At 49.0% G+C, this 8680-nt stretch overlaps 1 long non-coding RNA gene across 1 annotated transcript; it reads right to left on the bottom strand.

Moving 5' to 3' along the window:
- Nucleotides 1–566: 566 nt before the first annotated feature.
- Nucleotides 567–7612, bottom strand: LOC118353929 (uncharacterized). The gene is made up of 3 exons (XR_004813626.2): nucleotides 7506–7612; nucleotides 4200–4251; nucleotides 567–921 (listed from the first exon to the last, which is right to left on the bottom strand). It is a non-coding gene; the product is annotated as an uncharacterized LOC118353929 (long non-coding RNA).
- Nucleotides 7613–8680: the final 1068 nt, after the last annotated feature.

Here is an 8680-nt window from a genome sequence, read left to right as displayed (position 1 = left end):
CAACAAGTCATATAATAATATATGCCAGGCACTGTTCTAAGTGATTGACAGATGTTAACTTGCTTAAACATCGTAACAAGTGGTGTTAGCTCCATCTTATAGATGTGAGAAAATGAAGCACAGAGAAGTGAGGGAATTTGCCTAAGACCCCATGAGTGGCTATACTTTCTGAGCCTCTGCTTTCTCAACTGTTAAATTGAGATAGCGGATTTCAGTGTCCTCATCAGAGCAGGGCTTCCCAGCCCCGGAACTACTGACATCTGACATTTGCTGTGGGGGCTGTCCTGTGCGTTATAGGATTTTAGTGGCGTCCCTGGCCCCTACCTGAGAGATGCAGTAGCAAACCCGCTTCAGAAGTTGTGACAAACAAAAGCATCTTCAGACCTTGCCAAACGTCCCCTGGGAGCAAAATCAACCCTGGTTGAGAACCACTGCTCTAATAGGATCTGGGGAGGATTAAACTGGGTAATGCATACAGAATGCCTTCACACATTCATTCCCTTCTCTGCCCCTTCTAAACCTACACTCTTTGAATTGCAACACTTCAGAACCCTCTTTCTCTTTCTGTTCCTTTATTGATCTTGAAGATGTGCCCACCTAAATGTAGACTGTGTGCATGAGAGCTTCTCGCAAACTCGAAGCTGGTTCCAGGGAGTCAGACCTACATTCTAGTCTCCTCTCTTCCATTGACATGCTGTGTGGCCTTGGCCCCTCACCTCCCCGAGCCTCAGTTTCCCATGTGTGAACTGGGGGGGTTGACCTAAAAGCTTTCCAAAAGATCTTCTCACTGCAGAAATCAGTGACCGGGTGATTCATACCAAATACCAACAAATTCCCCTCACAAAGTCCAAATTCTTCCAGAGACTTAGTCATTCCAGGGTTTGAACTTTCTCGCAAAAACCATTTGAAAAATTCTTCCAGCTTTAAAAAAAGAAAGAAAGAAAAGAAAGAAAGAAAGAAAGAAAGAAAGAAAGAAAGAAAGAAGCTATTAAAAGAAAGTAAAAGTTTCAAAACCAAATCCTAAGCAAACAACCCCGAAAACAATACACACACGCGCGCACACACGCTCACAGCACCCAAGGTAATGCCGAGAACAGGATATGAAACCTTGCAGGCCGGCACTAAGAAATGATTCACAGGCTTTTCGAGATGCTTCTATTTCAAGGCATGATCCGCCCACTGGATCTGGTGGCTCCAAAAACAAAATAAACCTTAAAGAAGCTGGCATTTCTTATCTCAACACAGAGCCTAGCCAGCATCCCCAGATCTCAGGGTCTCCAGCCAGGAGACAAGGCTGAGTCCTATGAATTCCCTTTCTGTTCTGTTTCAAGTCTCAAGGTGCTGGCTTGTTTTAAGAAAGTCTTTTGCATCTACCTTTGGTTGGCTGAGTTTAAAGCAACACCACCTCAACCGATGTGAGCTCGTAAGGTTTAGTTTAGCAAGGCCTCTGTATGGCTCTGTCCTGCTAAATTCCAGGCTGGTCATTCCAGCTGTCTAGTAGCTGTCTCCAACTAAACAATCCTGCCTGGCTTGGAGATGGTGCAGATCAAGATGACTTGCCCCCAGGTTAGGAAACGTTAATTTTAGCATGCCCTCCAAAGTTTCACGCTCCTGCGTAAAACAGAAATATCGCAGTATTTATTCACTCAACGAAATGCTTATTGAGTGCTTGCTGAGCCGGACACCAGGGTTGCACTGGGCTAAGAGGCAGCCTCTGCCTTCAAGGAGCCTTGCTGAATAGGAAAGACACGCAAGCTAAATTACTAGAAATGTATGGAACTAGTCCCTGCAGGAAATGCCCTGCAGAAAAAGTGATACTAACATTGGAGCAAAATTTAAAGAAATGCAAACACTTGTGATATGGTTAAGTACAGTCTCCTCTGTGCTTACCCTTGATCGCTCCTTTTGGGTTTAGAAATTTCTTTCACTGGTGCTCTAGCTGCCCCCCACCCAAAAGCCGAGAATGCTGCAGGAAGGGTCTAGCCCAAACCTGCTTTTCTTACCAACCGATTTCCTCACACCCGGATCTTACTTTCATGCCACTGTTGCCCCAGAGAGTCTTCCCTCCTCCCCTTCTTATCTATCTTTCAGGGTCTGATTCCAAGCCCGTTTCCCCCAGGAAGCATTTGCAGACCTCCTGGCTGTGTCCCCACTATTCCTAAATGCACAGATCTCGTGCTCTCTTCTTGGCTTTTAGCCTGTCCTGCCTTGTGACCTCTCACGTATTTCTGTCCCAAACTTTAACCTAACTTGTGAATTAGGACAAAGAGCATAAGGACTGACATTAAGTGGTTATGGTGTCAGGCATCTTCTTAACTCCTTACTATACATTACATGCCTGGCCCATAGAAGATGTACAATAAATATTCGCTGACTGAATGCTTGAATGATTTCACTTCAATACAGTAATAACTGTGAGGCAAGTGCTGTTAGTATCCCCATTTTACAAGTGAGAAAACAGAGGCACAGATAGGTTAAAGCCTGCCTTTGTGGTCTTTCTGCCTCCAAAGCTAAGGTTCAGGCTCATTCTTCAGTTCTGTGTTGCTTGTCTTCAGACATATATTTTTTCCCTAGGAATCTTGTACATGGTGTTTAATAAATATATCCTGCTAAAAAAAATTTTTTTTTTAAGATTTCATCTATTTATTTGGCAAAGAGAGACAGTACAAGCAGAGGGAGCTGCAGGCAGGGGGAGGAGGAGAAACAGGCTCCCCGCAGAGCAGGGAGCCCGATGCGGGGCTCCATCCCGACACTCTGGGATCACGTCCTGAGCCAAAAAGACAGACACCCAACTGACTGAGCCACCCAGGTGCCCCTAAATATCTATTGATTGATAGGACACATACCATGTTCCCTTCTTCATTCCATTCCAGACATTATTACTTGCTTTCTTTTGTGGTTCATAGTCTTTATTTGTATGCTTAATTTAAAAACCATCCCACCATGGGATGCGTGGGTGGCTCAGGGGTTTAGGCCTGCCTTTGGCCCAGGGCGTGATCCTGGAGTCCCGGGATCAAGTCCCACATCGGCTCCCTGCATGGAGCCGCTTCTCCCTCTGCCTGTGTCTCTGCCTCTGTGTGTGTGTGTGTCTCATGAATAAATAAGTGAAATCTTAAAAAAAAAAAAAATCCCACCATTATGTGTGTCTGTCTGCCTCTCCCCCTAGACCATGAATGTAACATGCCTGGTGGGTTGAAGGCTGGCACATTGTTGGTGCTCAGTGATTTGCTGAACTAGAGGAGTAGTGGTGATGTAGTGTGTTGAACTATGTCCCCCCCAGGAGATATGTCCAAATTCTAACCCTGGTACCTGCGAATGTGACTCTAGTTGGAAATAGGCTATTTAGAGATGTAATTAAGGCTCTCAAAACAGAATCATCCTGGCAGCCCGGGTGGCTCAGTGGTTTAGCACTGCTTTTGGCCCAGGGCGTGATCCTGGAGACCCCGGATCGAGTCCCATGTCAGGCTCCCTGCATGGAGCCTGCTTCTCCCTCTGCCTGTGTCTCTGCCTCTCTCTCTGTATGTGTCTCTCATGAATAAATAAAATCTTAAAAAAACAAAAACAAAAAAACAGGATCATCCTATACTTAGGGTGAGCCCTAAATCCAAGGACCGGTGTCCTTATACAGGAAATGAGAGATCTGAGACCCAGAAACATAGAGAGAAGAAGGGCTAGTGAAGACCGAGGCAAAGATTGGAATCGTGGGGCCCAAAGACAAGGAACGGTACCAATGCTGGCAGCCACCACAAGCTGGAAGTGAGGATTCTTTCTCAGAGTCTTCAGAGGAAACCAACCCTGCTGAGACCTTGCTTTTCAACTGCTGGCCTCCAGAACTGTGAGAGAATCCATTTCTATTGTTTTAAACCACCAACTTTGTGGTCCTTTGGTACAGCAGTCCAAGGAGACTAATACGGGGTGTGAGTGGGGGATAATCTTAGCTAAGAAATTCAGGGCTTATTTGTTTTCTTAAAGATTTTATTTATTTATTCATGAGAGACACAGAGAGAGAGAGAGGCAGAGACACAGGCGGAGGGAGAAGCAGGCCCCCCGTGGGGAGCCCCACGAGTACCGGGCCCCGGGATCACACCCTGAGCCAAAGGCAGATGCTCAATCACTGAGCCACCCAGGCGTCCCGAAATTCAGGGCTTAATGGAAGCAGCCTCAACTCTGGGGTCCCACCCTCCGGCTTTGGCACCTACCTGTTCTGTGGTCTTGATGGATGACTCTGCTCTTCTGAGCCTCGGGTTCTTTCTGTGCAAAATGGAGAGAGTCATAGTTACAACTAACCTCTTTTTTCCCCATTTTATTTTATTTTTTCATCATGATTAAGTGTAGTCTTTCACGTATAGCTAACATGTGTAGAGAATGCCAAGCAGTGTGGTAAGCCCTTTCCAGGCATCCTAAGACAGCCTGGGTAATAGGCCAGGAACACTCATTAAGAAAAGAAACCAATGGGGTGGGGGCGTCTGGGGGGCGCCTAGGGGGCTCAGTCTGTTATGCATCTTCCTTCTGCTCAAGTCATGATCCCAGGGTCTGGGATGGAGCCCCGCATGAGGCTCTCTGCTCCAAGAAGTGGCTGCTTCTCCCTCTCCCTCTGCCTCTCCCCCTGTGCTCCCCGCCTCCTCTCTTTCTCTCAAATAAGTAAATACAAATCTTTAAAAAAAAAAGAAAAGAAAAGATGGGCAGCCCGGGTAGCTCAGCGGTTTAGCGCCGCCTTCAGCCCAGGGCGTGATCCTGGAGACCGGGGATCGAGCCCCACATCGGGCTCCCTGCATGGAGCCTGCTTCTCCCTCTGCCTGTGTTTCTGCCCCTCTCTCTGTGTGTCTCTCGTGAATAAATAAATAAAATCTTAAAAAAAAAAAAAAAAGCTGGGTTTGGAATTTACGATCTCACCTTGCACCCTGCATTTTTCTGCTTTGAACCTGACAATGAGAGCATAGGGTGAGTCAGCCAGAACCAGATTCAAATCCTGACTCTGGAGTTTGCCTTCTGCCATCTGTCTTGCCCTCTGAGCCTTGAGTTTGGCATCTGTAAAATGGGGATGGTGCGGGTCCCTACTTCATAACATGGATGTGAGGACCCGGATCGCGCGTGCTATAAGGGCGGTGCCGCTCGGTGCACAGTAGGTCCTTCACGAGAGGAAGTGGCCGCCGCCGCCACCGCTGGAGATGAAGGTTCAGGAGGGGACAGTCCAGAGCAGCAAGCGAGTGAGAAAGGACTGCAACAGCTGGTGGCTGATTTTCCCAGAGGGGGCCTGAGGGACAGCGAGGGCCTCTCGGGCAGCTGCTTCCTGGGGTTGTGATGTCACCAGCCCATCCAGGAGGCCACGGTACCAGTGCCTGTCCCTGCCTCCCAGCTGGCCGGCTACGCTTCCTGCGCCCTGGGCCTGCCCTTGCCTTCTTTCTCATGACCCTTGGGAGGCAGCTGGACCGCAGCTCAAGGAACAACTCACATCTGCAAATTGGGAGAGCAGGGCCCCTCGCCGCTCCCTAGGGCTTCTGCACCTTGGAGGGACCCTAAAGAGCGACTCCTGTCCAGTGGTTGTCAAACCGGGTTCCTCCGAGCCCTGGGATCCTACTGAAATGGCTCCGAGGCCACTGAGGGTGGGGAGGGGGCGGCATGGTGGGAGCAAGGGGTACGCTAAGCAGGCCAGGTTCTGAAGCACCCCCATTTCCATCTTGTTTACGTATTGGATCTACTTATAAAGCTTAATTTCTGAAGAAAAGATTTTGTGGCAAAAGAAAGTTAAAAAAAAAAAAAAACCCTTTGATCCTTCATGGTATGTGAATCATATCTCAGTTTGAAAGAAACCAAAAAGCAAGCCCTCCGGTTCTATTCTACCCTTTTTGTTTTCTAGATAAAAAACAGGCCAAGTGAGAAGCAGCAGCCCCTCCATGCTCTCCTCGTGAATCAGGGCTAGAACTGGGAGCCAGGGTGCCAGCAGAGGGTGCGGGCAGATGGCCCTGATCCCCGCACCTGACAATCACCACCGCATCCCTCCACTCTCCCGGGCACAGCTCAGGTGCAAGGTGAGGCCAAGTCAGTGACCGTTTCCCCCGCTCACCCCCGGCATGCTTGAGGCTACACATGCAACCAGCCTGCTGGAGAGCTTCATCACCTTCCCCTGGGAAAGCAGGGATTAGGAAAACAACTCCTGGGAAGGTGGAATGTATAAGTTGTTCTTTTTTTTTCTTTCTTTCTTTCTTTTTTTTACTTATTCATGAGAGACACACACACAGAAAGAGAGGCAGGCAGAGACACAGGCAGAGGGAGAAGCAGGCTCCATGCAGGGAGCCTGACGTGGGACTCGATCTGGGGTCTCCAGGATCAGGCCCTGGGTTGAAGATGGAGCTAAACCGCTGAGCCACCCGGGCTGCCCATATAAGTTGTTGTTGTGTTTTTGTTTGTTTTGTTTTGTTTTGTTTTGTTTTATAAGTTGTTCTTTGAACTAACATTCAAAGCACCTACTATATGCCGGGCATCATACTTTGCTTTGGGAATTGAGGCAGGACCAGGATGTCAGACTCCCTTTCTTCTGGAAACTTAACATTTGTGTGGCAGGGGCCGATCCTAAACACGGAACAGGTAAGTCAATGGGAATATATCAGAGTAAGTTCTATGGTAGGAAGAGAAGGGGCAATGGCGTAGAAACGTTTCTAGTTAGATTGGGCGATTGGACAGGATCCTCTAAAGGGGCAATATTTGAACGGAGACCGCAGAGAGGTGAGGAGCGAGAGGATTAACGCTGGTGATTCTCTGTGATTGCCAAGTGTGCTGCGTAAATGCCAGAGCGCAGCAGGAAGGCAGAAGAGTGATTACCCCAGTGTCCACCTGCAGTACAGTTCAGTTATTACTATAAATACACACATGTGACGTGCACACGTTCACGTGTTTGTTCCCGACTTGTGTTTGCTGATGGTACTCATGCTTCACGTGGCACGCACACCTGCAACACGCCACATCCTCTTCCAAACATTTAGATGTGCTGCTCTGTTTAATCCTCATAGCAACCCTGTCAGGTAGGCACTATCGTTTCCCCTATTCTACAAGTAAGGAAACTGAGGCTTAGGGGAGTGAACTGCCCTGCCTGAAGGTGCTTGATCTGGAACTTGAATCCAGTCGATCTGAAGCCTGTGGGTTTTTTTTTTTTAATTTTTATTTATTTATGATAGTCACAGAGAGAGAGAGAGAGAGGCAGAGACACAGGCAGAGGGAGAAGCAGGCTCCACGCACTGGGAGCCCGACGTGGGATTCGATCCCGGGTGTCCAGGATCGCGCCCTGGGCCAAAGGCAGGCGCTAAACCGCTGCGCCACCCAGGGATCCCTGAAGCCTGTGGTTTTAACCATCGCCCACCTTTGCCTCATCCATGGTCTGCCCACAGTCGGTGCTCGACTAAATGGATGTCTGCTTGTGTTTGGGGAGAGGAAGCTCTGGCCAGATGTTTAGCCATTCCGGACCCATGGCGCAACCGGCCCTGGAGGGGCACACGAAGTTTTGCACTTACCTTTTCTTGCCTTGCTCCCACCAACCTTCCAAAATCAATCCCTGAGGTCCCAAACGAAGAAAAATGAATGTGCTGGCAGGAGTCATGACAGTGTCTGCAATCCTCTATGCGGATTGTGAAACTAGACAAGTTCTGAGACCATGACTCACAAATGTTACGTCAAGAAGGAAATTACAAACAAGTAATAGCTAGGAGCACCATTTCACAGAGCGTCCTTCCCTGGTTGTGTCATCCCGGGGCCCCGACCCTATGTTTTAGTCACGGCAGGCATCTGGAATACAGATGGGAGCCCCATGTCCCCCCTGACCCCCCACCACCCGAGCCCAGAGCACCCTCCTCCCAGGTCCTCTCTCTCTGAGAGTTGGGGTTTTGCACGTCCCAACAGGAGGTCCTGATCCTCCTGTATTTTTTGGAGATGATGGCTCCTGGCGGGTGGTTCTGGGTTCAGATTCTGGCTCAGCCACTTACCAGCTGAGTGCCTTTGGCAAGTTTCTGGACCTCAACATCCTTCGTCAGGGAATAACTAGGACAACAGAAGCCCGTGTCCTAAGGGCTCCAAGAGGGCAGCATCCTTGTGTGTGTGTTCATTGCTATATCCCCAGGGCTTTGAATGGTACCTGGCATCAGTGACTAAATATTTGCTGAATGAATGAAAGTTCTAGTTACAGGACCTGTTCATATAATAGGCACTTAGTACCCGGTGACTGCTATTATTACTACTAATGCCTGAAGGAGAGCCTGCAGAGCCACTGACCTCCTAGCTCTCAGGATCAGCGAAGATACTGGTATATCCGCTGGTCCCAGATGGGTTTACTGGTGTGAGTCAGGGTCCCAGAGCCTGGACACCTGGGCTGGTAGGAAGAGGGCTGGGCAGACAAAACTCCGATCTTATAAAACTCAGGAAGAGGTTTAGGGCACCAAAGCATTTAGGGATACAGGGACTTTCTTTCTGCAGCAGGGTGGGGAGGGACAGATGGAGAGAACACCTTGATAATAACAGGGAAACTTGCTCCTTGCATCAGTCACCGTTCCAGCAGGAAACAGATGGCCTGCCAGAAGGGGCACCTGGAGAGAGAGTTTAATGAAGGGCTTTAATCTCTAAAGGGGTTGGTAGGGTCAAGGGATGGAGGTGCACCCAGGGCGAGCAACAGCAGGAAGCCCTGGCCTCTGTTAGC

Source organism: Canis lupus, chromosome 2 (assembly GCF_003254725.2).
Source record: "Canis lupus dingo isolate Sandy chromosome 2, ASM325472v2, whole genome shotgun sequence".
Taxonomy (NCBI): Eukaryota; Metazoa; Chordata; class Mammalia; order Carnivora; family Canidae; genus Canis; species Canis lupus.
Note: the sequence above shows the minus strand (reverse complement) of the source record. Positions and strands in the feature narration are given on the sequence as shown.